Raw genomic sequence first — 14686 nt, 5'->3', positions numbered from 1 at the left:
AGAAATAAAAATACCCAAAACCATCTTAAACACACTCTGATATAATACATTCATTACAACTATAACTGATAGAGAAAGAGTTATTTTCATCCCTTAGTTTAGTATGGTATAATTTTTAATATTACGAGAGTTTGATAGGCCATTTGACAACCATCACAAGAATCTTAATAAGTTGTTTGATTATTTTCAAAAGATCCACTTTATCTATTGTGTAGACAAGATGTTTGAACATCCTTCGTCATATCACCTATTTCCAGCATCACAAGGAAGATGGTGGATCCTATTGAAATTATTTTTGACTTAGAAACCCCCCACACACATATATTTATATAAATAAAATCAAGATTTTATATACCTACACCATTTAACTATAATTCAAAATTTTTATGAGTCTAACTGTTAAAATGATTAATTTCAAATTAGGAATAATCTTCAACATTATGATTTTCTAAACTGAGATTTACTTATTGGTCATAACATAGTTATATTACTATCGACATCAAATGTTTAGATCTTCCAAAATAAAATCACAATAAACTGTTTGATATTGATATTATTGAATATATTCAATTTATAAGTGTAATGCAAATCTATGTTCAATTGTATATTGAATATATTCAAGTATGCTGCTATTTTTGTTTGTTTGTTTATCTGTCTATCTATCTATCTATATATAATGGTATCTTACATTACAATATACAACTTAAACTCATTATGGTTATGATATCCTACCTGACAATGTACATCTTCCCAATTTGGTCGGTTTCAAAAGTATAATAACAATACCAAATTTCAATCTACACATAATCGTTCAATAATTTAAAGATAACTATTCAAAAATCAAGTTCAATACAAATTATCATTATGATATATGACATAACCCCACCATTCATAAATTAAAAGAATTCCAACATATAATTTCAAATAGACCTAATCAACATTTCATGGTATATTTATTTCTTTTAAATAAACTATTGTAGAAAATGAAATTTTTTTTCCATAGTACAATAATTTCATATAGTTAATATTTAATCCTATTCAATGTCAATATTCATAACTAATTTAAAAAAGCAATCCAATTTTGAACACTTATTACAAATAAGATATTCAGTGATACCAAACACTAACAATTGATAATTTTGATATGCTTTTAATGTAGTCTATGAACTTTGTCTCCTAAAAACTTGAGCTGGTTGCTTAACTAATATTAAGTTACCCAGTGAACTTTTACTTTTCTTGTTTATGGACCCTCGAGCCAAAATGGGGATCTATGAAGAGTGAATGAATCTATCAAGTGGAGAACAAATTAACCAAGCACAAGAGGTACCATTATACAAAATCACCACACCAAATTCACAACAAATGACAAGCTAGTCACTAATAAATCTTTGCATTAATACAATTGTCCATCGTTAGGGTACATAAGGTATCTTCCTCTTGGTTTTGTCTTCTTTTTTATAGGATTTTTCATAGCTACCACTTACAAATTTAACAATTTCTTAATTCCTAAAATTATTAATACTTACCAATCCATGTGTCAAGTTTTTTATCCAAATTCTCACGAAATTCAATTTCTCATTTTATTTTACAGGACTATTCTTCCTCACAAAAAACACGCTTCCTAAATTTTCTCATTAATATCTCATGATACTTTCTTACTTTTTATATTTTAATGCTCGCATGTCTCTTTAACTTCAATTAGTTATATAGGTGTCAATTCACGTTCATATATTCTTTTATTTTTATTCAAATTCAATTTTCAGTTGATATTCTAGCTTCATATTAATGTAATCATGATTGATATTTTCCCCATTTATTAATTCGATCATGATTTTTTAATGCAAACCACCCTTTTAAGTGTTTATGTCATTTTCTTAAGTTTTATAGCTTACTACTTAATAAGACATCTTCCTATTTGTTGTATAATCCTTACTTAGGATGTTCAAGTGATATTCCACATTATTTAGATCTTTTAATTTAAATACTTGTTTACTACGCTTTTCCCCATTTATTTTTAAGAAAAAAATCTAGAGTTTCTAATTAACTAAGTACATACAACTTCATATTCTTCCTTTTATAATTATATTGTAATATTTATCATTAAATATTAGTTTTCAATTACTTTTTACTTTTCTCAGTACCAACGGTTCTAATTCCTTTGTGTCATTGAGTAATTATATCCTGTAATTCCAAGGATTCCACAATACTTTCCTTTCAAGTACATGTGACTAGTTGACAAGCGTTTTAGTGTAACAATGTAGACAACCACTAACTCCACAGTTTCTCTTATTACGATACTAATGATGACTAAGGATGGAGATTTCCACCTTAATTCACACTGCTTAATTATACCTCGCGGGTGATCAATTCCATGGTGAAAACCTCATGGAATCATGTAACACTAATATGAAAGTGGTTTGCTCCTTCTAACTTAAGTGTGTTCAAGTTCTATTGGATGGAATTAAAGATGCTATTACACCCCTCCAATAATGTCCAATTTTATCTCTATCTACCCATTACCCATATATGAGTCATTCAATAAACACACATCATATTCATGTATCTCCTGTATATATGTGAGCAATGTTCTAAAACATCTTTATCATTAATAATTGTAATTCAATAAATAAGTTTTACTTAATAATCAAACTAGATTCCTTCTCAATTTTTCAGCTATTAACCATCGTGGTCTCCAACCACACATAGAAAGTCATTAGTAGAGTTATCATTTCTGAATAAGCATCATAAATATATACATGAAAACTTATAATTTCAACAATATCAACACATAATATGAAGGTCATTAATAACCTTTACCTTGATAACAAAGAATATTAAATACAAGAGTCATCATCATATGAGTTAATAATTTGGATCATAAATATTTGACTTGCTCAAATAGTAATGTGTAAATCAAAGTATTAGTCTCAGGAATCAATATAAAACTAAAATTACCTAGCTTAAGAAAGGATAAAACAAGGCACTATAATAACTCCATTTGTCTTGATCCAAAATGAATCATATTAATGTTCAATGTCACATTGTAGGAGACATCGCTAAAGATAAGAAGATGTTAATGGTGAAGGCTAACACATTGAAGAATGTTGTAGACTCACACATATTATATATTAATACCAATAATTTCTATTGGTGTGAAGAAGTATTCAACTTCTCAAATTTGTGATGTTACAAATCGTAATCCCTTAGTGTTTAATGAAAACAACAAATGGGGGAACCCCTATAAATATCAAGCCCCTTGTTCATTGTTATCACTTAGAGGAAACCTTGGTTGTGGTGTAAAACCTATAATATAACCTCTAACATCTTTGGGATTGAAGATGGCCCTTCAATCTAGAGGGGGATCTCTCCTCAAACTCAAGTACCCTAGGTCACAACGATAGTAGGTCTATGAAACACTTTATGGCTAGATTAATGTGAAAATTTGTATACTTGGTTGGAGTATGGTAAAAACCATTGGGTAATGGAGTCAAATAATATGGTTTAAGAATATTTGGAGCTTAGTTTTTAAGGATTTTTCATTCCAAAGGCATGTATTTCAGCAATATGTAGACAGTAATCATCTATAGCATGAAAGGAAGAATAGGAGTACACTTAGAGCTTTAAAACTAGAGAATCATAATAAGGAACTATGTGTTTAACTCATCAGCTGAAAGGTGAATATATGAACATAAGATATAGATCATTGTGACATGAATTCTACATCTACTTACTAATTCAAATGAGAAGCTTAAACACTCAATGAATAACAAAGAAAGAACACAACACTAAGAAACATACCACAAATGCTCAAAAATGAATCTCTAGCACAAAACCCCTGTACTTATGTAAAAAAATTCTTTTATTAATCAAATGCACATGGTTACAATAGGTTTTCTCTTCAGAGTCCAACCTAGTATATTACATAAATGATTGTCTTTATAAACTACTTACAAACTGTTGCATAACCAAAAATAATGGATCTCAATTTATCTATATATAACTTACTAAATAAAATAACCAAGGAGATAATATCTGACCCCAAGTTGAATTGATGAGCTAGCTCTCCAACTTATTGGGTGTTCTTTCTAAAAATAGAAAAAAATAATCCTCGTGAATTCCTGAAAAATAGGATTAAAAGATCCATTCAATACTCTTAAACCGTGATATTTGTGCAAACATTGAGAGAGATTTTTTTTAATGGGGTCATTCCCAACAAACCCCTCTTTTGGTTTTCAAACATTTATCGTGAGTTTTTTGCAAATAGATTTTGAATAACGTGACTAAAACAAGAAAAATATCAATAGCAAAATCCTAGAAAATAGGCTTCAAATATAGGGGTTTTTGTTAATGGATCTATTTTCGAAAAAAGCCTCTTTGATATTTGGAAAAGTAATTTTTAGATGTTTCTAATATATGCCCGAAGTTACTGCCTTTAATAGGAAATAATAGAAAAAAATAGAGTAAAACAAAGTTTTTTTTTACTGACACATGCTTAGTCATAGCTCATTTGATAGATTATCACTCCTTCACTGACATTTACTCCATTAGAGATTTACTTTGGACATAAAAAATTTGAATTTTACATTTAGCGCTAATACTTTAGCTGTCAGCATTTAATTGACCGTTTTTATAAATATGCGTTGTTACTCTGGTTCTCAGCACATTTTTTATTTAAAAAAACTACAATAATGATGACATTTTATCTATGAGTGCTTTAATTTTTTTTTTGACAAATCAACACTACACTGAAACTGTCAGTGCTTCAAAATAGGTTTTTACAAATTGGCACTGACAATGAAACTATCAATGCCTCAAAAGTATTAACTAAAATTGTGATAACATTTGTAAAGAAAACTAGAAATTAGAGAGGGTTAAGAATGTTATGCATGTCTTTGTATAAAATACACATTAAAGTAAATTTATGTGTAAGAAAAATATATATTAATGATTTCTATGAATACATCATTAGACAAAATTTTTAAATTAAATTGTTTACATTGAATAAATATTTATACTCAATGATTCTTTTGATAGGTAAATAATTATAGTAGTAAAATTGTTGAGGTTATATCTAATATGTATATATACTATTGCAATTTACTTCTTGTATGAGTGTTTATTATCGTAGATTTACATGTATACATTTCAATGCCAAGGGCCACCTAATATTACAAGTTACAAGTTATAAAACTATTGTTGATTATCCTTAAAATAGAATTCGCTGAAACAAATAGCTATCCACTTCATTTGAAAATAAGGGAATATGATTCTAAATTTCTCTTTTTTTGCATAAAATTAAGAAAATAAAATTTATTTAGATAATATTATCTTAAAAATTTACCTGTTGTCCATATTTCTCTCCCTTATAAGACATTTTCCCAAAAATTCAACTCTCCATTGGAAGCCATTACAAATATATATAGTTCACAACATTTCTCCCAAGTATTCTGAGTGTATCCAATTACCTAGATATAGATATATTAAAATCATAATAAAATCACCATAAAATATGAAAGGTGGATGCAATGGGTGTGATATCATTGCAACTAGGGCTTTCCTAGTAGATTGTAGTATTTTCAACATGCTATCTCCATTGCATATTTATCTAGAGAGAGGATAAATGATTGTAGTTCACATTTTCTTAACCACTCAACATGCTCTAGATGAAATTTTGGGCTCAAGAATTTATGTTATAGGGAGTATCTGTGTTTTTCTAAGTTCCTCCCAGATCTAATTCAAATTCCACTGAATTCCTCTTAGATCTATTGCAAATTCCCCTTTTCAATATTCTTCTACATATAGACTTGAATTTTAAAAATATGACTGTGCGAAAAGGGAAGAAGTCATCCCTTAGCTAGAGGTAGGAACTTCTAGGACTATTCATAATATTTATGTATTGAAGAAGAGATGGCTAATAGCTAAGTTTACATGGATGTCACTTAGTCCTAGATATGTGTATGAATTGAATACTATGAATTGTGGTGATGAATACCCTATTGCAATGTTATATTATGGTCAATGATTTTTCGTACTCAGTTTTGAAAGTAAAGAAACTATGGGCCTAATCCTTAGGTCTCACTGTTACTTCATGAGTTTCAAGGGAATGTTGTTATCCCATTAGACCCTTGATGTCACTATAGGGCATGAAAGTCTCTTCTTCTCTATCTGAGTAAGAAATTCTCATCATCCCATATTCATGTATGGTGAATATATCTTCAAACTAATTAGAAAAAAGCTAGGTGATTATATAACATGTGTAGAGCCTAAGGTGGTATTCTCACTTGTTAACACTGGAAATAAAATACTATTTTTGATGCTAAGGCTTAGGTGTTATTGTTGACACATATCGGATGTACTTTTTGACCACAATATGTTTCTAATTACCACTGAATGATATTTTTGATCATCAGATGTTGCTGGTAATAATTAAAAGAAAAAATGTTGATATTCATGTCACAAGCTATTGTTATTAAGTCCTTCCTATTGACAATGTTTTCTTGGTGTTACAATGGAATATGTCGATGACTATACAACTAAACTTACTATTGTAATCACATGGAGGGGACCCATCAAGGTAAATCACCATGGAATTTACCCATAATCACTTCCAATCAAGTCAACATTGTCTTGTTATCTTTTGAGTCAACACATTTGGTTAGCTCATGACAGGTAAAGCTCTATCATTTACCGATAATTTTGGAATTAAGTGTGACCTAACCTTCCTATTATAGTTTCCAAGGAAATTAATTTCAAATTTGGTGGGGGGGGGGGATTAGATACGTATCTTACTTATGTAGGATACATTATAAGCAATCCAATTTGGCATCATGATTGATCAAACTTCACATGCACAATTCCATTTCCATTGCCACCCTATTGTTATTACTCCACAAATACCATTCCAAAATCCATCTGCATTATTTCCACCACCTTCAAATTATGGCATGTAAAAATCAATTAATACCTTGATATAATGATGCACGAGCATCTGGACTTAGCCAACAATGTGATTTTTTGTTCACATGTTGTGGCTAAATGAGTTAAATTTCATTGACCTGAGTGGTGGAGAGTCAATTTTGGTAGAGAGGGTTGGATCTCTCTTGAAAATGATCTTTACTTCATTATTGTATTAATTAGAAAATTGTATTATCTTAGACTAAGGGATAAGTTGTTAGCATAGGTGTGTAATAGAGCTATAGAATAGAGATTTCGTTGTTAGATTTATTAAAATAGAGATTTATTTGTTAGTGCAGATAGAAGAGGATTTGACTCATAAAAGAGAAGAAAATGTAATGGAAAAGGATTAGCTAAGATGATGGATAATTGAGTGAGAAGCGAGATTTTGAGTGATAGATAGGGTTCTAAGATTGAGACAGAGCTTAATTAAATTGTTGTAATTGAGCCGAAAGGGCCAAGACTCTGTAACTTCTGTTATATTAAATAATTGATTCAATGTGCAATTGTGTGTTGATCCTGGTGTAGAATCTCGCTTACATCTGGATATCTGTGTTCTGAAGCCTAACTGGGTATTTCATCTATTTTCACGCTTTAATTGTAAATCTTAGCATTTATGTGTTTATCATTAATCGCAGTCATTTAGCGTTAACAAATAATCTTGGAATTAAGCGCTAAACCTTGGTTAAGTGTTGTAATAAAGTTTGATTTAATGCACATATGTTGTATTGGAAAAGTGGGAAGTGTTATATCACATGCCTCACAAGTGGTAAGCAATAATATTATGATTCTGTGCGATTAGCTTGAGTGCTCAACACGTCACAATCACCCACCTTTTCGGATGCCTCCAAAGTGATAAAGACCATGCTTGAATCAATTCGAAATCACGTGATGACCATTTGATCGGACAGACAAATCGACGATATAAAACCAATGGGATAGTTAGTGATTGGGGTGAGTGATGACCGTTAGATCTAGAGAGAGGAGATCAATGGCATAGAGTGAAGTGCGTGTTTGAAAAGGGGAAGTGAATGTGGGACCAACGTGTTTAGGGGAAAAATGGGAGCCACAAGATAAAGTAAGCCATGTACAGAATCTGCTTGGACACATTTGATTGGTTATAAAGTAACCAATAGTCTATTTTTAAGACTACCACCTTATTTTGATCAACCTCCTGCGTCATTTTGGTATCAGAGCACAAGGATTGAGCTTAACTGTAGTAAAGATGCCACTTAGGAGGGGAGCCGGCATAGGTCGAGGAAGACCTGAAGAAAATGTAGTTCTGCTAGAAGAGATCCAGAGTTTACGTATAAGGATGGAAACAATGGAGACTGCTCAGAGGAGAACACCTAATGAAGAAGTTTCCAGTGCTGCAGAAGAATATTCTGAGGAAGAAGAAGAGGAGGAAACCGAAAATACCAAAGTTATCAAGATGTTAGCTAAAGTAGGTGGAAGACCAAAGGTGAAAATTGCTATGTATGAAGGGATTCTCAACGCAGAAGAGCTAATGGATTGGATCATTTCATTTGACAAATATTTTGACTATGAGGAGGTTGATGACAAAAAAAGGTGAAATTTGCAATTACCAGATTGAAGGGTCATGTAGCTATTTGGTGGGATGAACTACAAACATCCAAAAGAAGAAAAGGAGAGTCCAAGATGAAGCAATGGGAAAAAATGGTGAGTAAAATGAAAGCCAAATTTATGCCAAAATATTATTAGTTAAATCTTTTCAAACAGTTACAGAATTTAAGGCGAAAAGGAATGTCTGTTAAAGAATATACCAAAGAGTTTTATAGATTGAGTATTAGAGCAGGACATGCAGAGGATGACATGGAGAAGGTAGCCAGATATATCAATGGCTTAAGATATGACATACAGGATGAGATCAGTTGTTGATTATGAAGACCATTGAAGATGTCTATGAAGTAGGTTTGAACATAGAAGAGAATATGTTGAGGAAAAAAAATCAGAGGAGTAGAGGGAAAAGTTCAGTAAGAGGTAGAGGAACTACTAGACCAAGGTTTCATCAACAACAAAGTGAAGCAGGAAGTTCATGTAGTAGACCACCATAGAGGAGATATTTTAATAGAGGAAGATTTGCACCGAGAGGAAGAGGTCGACGAAGCGATATTCGGTGTTACACATGTGGAGAATGGGGACATGGATCAAGTGATTGTCCTCATAATAGAACAACATGTCAGCACAATGTGAATGTGGCTAAGGCAAAGGAAGAAAAATCTCAAATTACAAATAAGGAAGAATCCCTTGAAGTAGGAGAATCCTTGTTGTTGAAAAGGGTATTGCTTAAGGAAGATAAAGAGAGTAGAGAACCAGTTCAAATGAAGAGTTTATTAAAAACTACATGCAAATCCAAAGGTAAATGTTGTAAAGTGATAATTGACAGTGGAAGCACTGATAACATTGTTTCTACAGAGATGGTGGACAAACTAGGATTAGTGAAGACAATACAACCTACTCCTTACAAAGTGTCATGGTTACAGAAAGGACATCAAATTATTGTGATAGAACAATGCAAGGTAGAGATATAGATTGGTACTTATAGAGATGTGATTTGTGTGATGTAATGCCAATGGATGTATGCCATGTATTGCTGGGAAGACCTTGGCAGTTTGATCGGAAAGCTATTCATGATGGGAGGAGAAATACTTATACTCTGGAGAAGGATGGAAGTAAACATACACTGTTGCCTTTGAAGGATGAAGCTGACAAAGGAGAACCTGGAAACAATGTTGATGAGTGGAAAGGAGTTGTTGCAGGAGGTTCAAAAAGGTGAAGAAATTAATTTTTCTATCATAGGGAGACCTAAGGTAATTTTGACTTGCACAAACTTAGAAGATTTACCTGAACAAATCAAGACTCTATTCAATAATTTTGTTGACATTATTGTGGATGAGTTACCAAATTCTTTTCCACCAATTAGAAGTATTAGTCATCATATTGACCTAATACCAAGAACAAGTTTTCCAAACAAAGTAGCATACAGATTAACTCCTCAAGAGAATGCATAAGTTGGAAAACAAGTGCAAGAATTGATGGATAAGGGACTAATCAGAAATAGTCTTAGTCCATGTGTTGTACCAACAATACTTAGTCCAAGAAAAGGAGGTGAATGGTGTATGTGTACAGATTCCAGAGCCATAAACAATATCACTATCAGGTATATATTTCCTTTACCACACATGGCTAATTTGATGGATTGTTGGAATGTGTCAAAGTATTTTACTAAAATAGATCTGAAGAGTGGATATCATCAAATAAGAATTAGAGAAGGAGACGAGTGGAAGAATGCATTTAAGACAAACAGTCGGTTGTATGAGTGGTTAGTGATGCCTTTTGGACTCACTAATGCACCTAGCACATTCATGAGATTAATGAATGAAGCCTTGAAGGAATATGCCAGAAATTTTTTTATTGTTTATCTTGATGATATTCTAGTTTTTAGTAGAATTAAAGAAGAACATCTAGAGCATCTTAAGTTGGTTTTAAGAACTCTACAGAAAGAGAAACTATTGGTAAATCTGAAGAAATGTAGTTTCATGAAAGAAGAATTAATTTAGTTGGGATTTGTAGTTTCTAAAGAAGGGTTGAAAATGGATCCAGAGAAAGTCCAAGCAATTTGGAACTGGCGCATTCCAAGGAATATATTTGAGGTAAGAAGTTTTCATGGTCTTGCAAGTTTTTATAGGAAATTTATCAGAGGTTTTAGTCATATTTGTGCACCAATTCTTGAAACAGTCAAGGAGACTAATCAGCCATCCAAGTGGACAGAAGAAACATACAAGAATTTTATGTTGCTAAAGAGGAAACTCACAGAGCAACCAATTTTAGCTTTACTTGGTTTTGAAAAAATATTTCATGTTGAAATAGATGCTAGTGGAGTTGCAATTGGAGCAGTTTTGAGTCAGGAATAAAGACCAATAGCATACTTTAGTGAGAAATTAAATGAAGCTAAGAAGAAGTATTCTTATTATGATAAATAATTTTATGATATTGTACAAGCCTTAAAAAAATGGGGACATTATTTGCTACCAAAGGAGTTTATATTGTATTATGACAATCATGCATTACAGTTCATAAACAACCAGCCAAAATTAAACCAGAAACATGCGAAGTGGGTAGATATTTTACAGAGCTTTACTTTTGTGATAAAACACACAAGTGGTAAGTTGAACAAAGTTGTTGATGCTTTAAGCAGGGTAAATTTCATTGTGAAATAATTGAATGTTGGTGCTGTAGGATTTGAAGAAATGGCTGATATGTATAAAGATGATGCAGATTTCAAAAATATTTATGCAGCAGTACAAAATCCAATAGTACATAACATAAGTCAGTGGTTAGATTATCTTATCCAAGGAGGTTTATTGTTTAAAGGCAACAAGTTGTGCATTCCTAAATGTTCTATGAGGGAAAACATAATAAAGGGGAAACATAGTGGAGGAACAAGACAAAACCTTTGCTCAGGTAAATGCTTTTTACTATTGGCCAAAGATGCAAACTGATGTGAAGAGATTTCTTGAGAAGTGCAGGATATGACAACACGTTAAAGGGACAAGCCAGAATGAAGGGTTGTACCAACCATTGCCAATACTAGACCGACCATGGGATGCAGTTAGCATGGATTTTATTTTGGGGATACCTAAAACTCAAAGGGAAATGATTCCACTTATGTTGTGGTAGATAGATTTTCCAAGATGGCACATTTCATTGCATGTAATAAGACTAGTGATGCAACACATATTGCAAATCTATTTTTTTCATAAATTGTAAGATTACATGGATTTCTTGTAAGTATTGTATCTGATAGAGATAGAAATCTCGTAGGCCATTTCTGGAGAACTCATTGGAAGAAAATAGGTGCTAACCTCAATTTTAGTTTAGCATACCATCCTCAAACAAATGGACAAATCGAAGTCGTAAACAAAAGCTTGGGGAACATATTAAGAAGTTTAGTGTATCAAAATCCTAAGCAGTGGGGTTTAGCACTAGCTCATGCTGAGTTTGCTTATAATGACACTCCAAACCGAAGTATTGGAATGAGTCCATTTAAGATTGTTTTTGGGATAAATCCAAGAGGTGTGTATGAGCTCAGAAATTTGGGTAAACAGGAGACAAGAAGTGCAAAAGTTGAAGAGTTTGCATAGTAGATTCATAGACTATAATAAGATGTCAAAGGTAGATTTCAGGAAAGCAACGGAAAATACAAACAAAGAGCTGATATGAAAAGAAGAGAGAAAGAGTTCCAAGTGGGAGATTTAGTGATGGTGTATTTGAGAAAAGAAATATTTCCTGCTAAGACTTACAATAAACTAAAAATGAAAAAGATAGGACCATGTAGATTTTTATGAAAGTTTTCAACTAATGCTTATGAAATTGAATTGCGAGAAGGAATTGGGATATCACCTATCTTCAATGTTGTAGATTTCTATCCATGCAAAGAAATAGAGATAAAACTACAAAAGGAAACCATAGAAGATGAAGTTCAAACTTTACAATGGGAAGAACAAATGCCAAAGACAATTAAGAAAGAGGTGGAAGATAATTTGGAGAAAATAGTATCCAAAAAAACTAGAGGATAGGTTTATTTTCAATATATAGTCAAATGGAAAGGACAACCAGTGGAGGAAGCTAGTTGGTTGATAGTAGCAGAGTTGCAGAAGTATGGAGTAAAGTTTGAAAGTCTAAGGGATGATTCTTTTCTTCCCTAGGAGTCTGATATAGGAGAATCTGGAGTTAATGAACAATGTGATTGTTTGTTCACATGTTATGGCTAAATGAGTTGAATTTCATTGACCTGAGTGGCCAAGAGTCAGTTTTGGTAGAGAGTGTTGGATCTCTCTCGAAAATGATCTTTACTTCATTATTGTAATAACTATAAAATTGTATTATTTTAGACTAAGGGATAAGTTGTTAGCATAGGTGTGTAATAGAGCTTAAGAATATAGATTTAATTGTTAGATTGATTAAAATAGAGATTGAGTTGTTAGTGCAGTTAGAATAGGATTTGAATCATAAAAGAGAAGAAAATGTAATGGAAAAGGATCAGCTGTGATGATGGAGAATTGGTTGATAGATAGGGTTTTGAGATTGAGACAGAGGTCAATTAAATTGTTGTAATTGAGTTGAAAGGGCTAAGACTCTGTAACTTCTGTTATATTGAATAAATTGATTCAGTGTGCAAATGTGTGTTTATCTTGGTGCATAATCTCTCTTACATTTGTGTATTTGCATTATGAAGCCTAACCAAGTATTTCCTCTATTTTCACACTTTAATTGTAAATCTCAGTGTTTATGTGTCTATCGTTAATCGCAATCATTTAGCGTTAACAAATAATCTTGGAATTAAGTGATAAACATTCATTAAGCACTGTAATAAAGTTTGATTTAATGCACATGGGTTGTATTGGAAAAGCGAGAAGCAATATATCATGTGCCTCACAAGTGGTAAATGGTAATATTCCGAGTCCGTGTGATTAGCTTGAGCGCTCGACACGCTGCAACTAGAGGAGCGAGAAAAACAACTTTTTTTGGATGCCTCTGAAGCGATAAAGACCATGCTTGAATCCATGTGAAATCACGTGATGACCGTTTGATCGGACGAATAGATCAACGGTATAAAATCAACAGGCTAGTTAGCGATCGGGGTGAGTGATGATCGTTAGATCTAGAGAGAGGAGATAAACGGCGAAGAGTGAAGCGCTTGTTTAAAAAGGGAAAGTCAACGTGGGACCAACATGTTTAGGGGAAAATGGGACCCTCAAGATAAAGTAAACCATGTACAGAATCCGCTTGGATGCATTTGATTGGTTATAAAGTAACCAATAGTCTATTTTTAAGACTACCACCTTATTTTGATCAACCTCTTGCGTCATATAACCAAATTTTTGAATTTTTGAAAGCTTGACATCTTCCTTCTAACAAGTAATTTCATAGATGATTGTTGCACCTGTAACAACATCCTTGTATTAGAAATCAGAGGCATGAGTGAAGTAGTCATGTGCTATAAACTACATTTTATTGATGCATTAAGGGATTATCCAATAACTTATAGGATATTTGAGACTCCAGGTTGGTTGGCATACTTCAATATGATGTAAGGGTTTAATGAAGATATTTCCTTAGAATTCGCACAAATGTTGAATGCATAAATTTTAGTTGTAATAGGAGTATCAATAGTTGATACACAGGAAGTCTTTGCTAGAGTGACGACTTGACCTCAAACTAGGAATATGAGTTGGTTTAGTAGGAAGACTTTAGTCATGATAGTGAGGGATACATTTTTACAAGAATGTGAGCATATAAGGAATAGGGGTTGAGGAGGAGATATAAATTCCCTTCCACACCCATGGGACTATGTATAGTATTTTATTTATAAGTTTATCACTTGTGAAGAATAATTTGGGGTAGTTTTCAATTATCACATCCAGTTGCTAGCGAAACTAAGTAGTAGGAAGTTAGCCAACATGCCCTTTTTACTTTTAAAATTTTTGCAACATATGTAAGATGTTGTTCAACACTATAAGTACACTAGAACATGTGTAATGGATGATGGGTTGATTAATCTCATCATTTTTGATACACTGGAATAACAGGGTAGTACATGGGAGAGATTATTGGTCATTTAAAGGGTACCAATCCAGAAGAGATAGAGGAAAGCATTTGAAAAGCATGTTGGGGTTATTGAAAGAGAGGAAATAGAGCCAAGAAAGAG

Source organism: Pinus tabuliformis, chromosome 3_2 (genome assembly GCF_031772625.1).
Source record: "Pinus tabuliformis cultivar Carrire ecotype Pingquan chromosome 3_2, CPIR1, whole genome shotgun sequence".
Taxonomy (NCBI): Eukaryota; Viridiplantae; Streptophyta; class Pinopsida; order Pinales; family Pinaceae; genus Pinus; species Pinus tabuliformis.
This window is presented reverse-complemented; position numbering follows the sequence as displayed.